The following is a 443-nucleotide window of genomic DNA, read 5'->3' on the forward strand; positions in this document are numbered from 1 at the left end:
GCTCTCGCTCGCCCAGGCGAACCCCCTTACCGGAAATGACGTCCGTGCCGCCAGCGCCATTTTACAACAGGTCAAGAGGACACTAAACCCATCTATGAAAATGACATTTGCGGCGAGCAAAAGGATAGCTGCGGCAGAACATTGAAGTCAGGAACGCCGGTGCTGTGCTGGATCTTACACATCTTGCAATAGAACGGTCGATGTGTTGCTTAGTCACAGACTCGCTTGCCCAAATGTAAGATGGCCGGCTGCTCGCTCGCTCCTTGCCCTTGTGTGGAATGCCGCTGAGCGTGGCAGGAAGCGGAAGTGGCTGGTTTTGCATTCCCTTTCTTCCGGTATCTGACGTGTGTGTGTGAGCGGTGGTCGGGAGCGGTGACGTGTCTCGGGAGAGTCTTCTGAGCTGAGAGCGGCGGCGGTCAGTCAGTCCGAGGAGAGAGCGCGGC

At 57.1% G+C, this 443-nt stretch overlaps 1 protein-coding gene across 1 annotated transcript in view; it reads left to right on the forward strand.

Moving 5' to 3' along the window:
* Positions 1-319: 319 nt before the first annotated feature.
* SEC61A1 (SEC61 translocon subunit alpha 1) overlaps positions 320-443 on the forward strand; it is a 29,745-nt gene continuing 29,621 nt past the window's right edge. Inside the window, exon 1 of the mRNA XM_089682458.1 lies at positions 320-443. This exon is cut by the window's right edge and continues 34 nt beyond it. The gene's annotated coding sequence lies outside the window, so the exon portion shown is untranslated.

Source organism: Staurois parvus, unplaced genomic scaffold, assembly GCF_062004578.1.
Source record: "Staurois parvus isolate SC_StPar_1 unplaced genomic scaffold, SC_StPar_1.0 ptg000290l, whole genome shotgun sequence".
Classification (NCBI taxonomy): Eukaryota; Metazoa; Chordata; class Amphibia; order Anura; family Ranidae; genus Staurois; species Staurois parvus.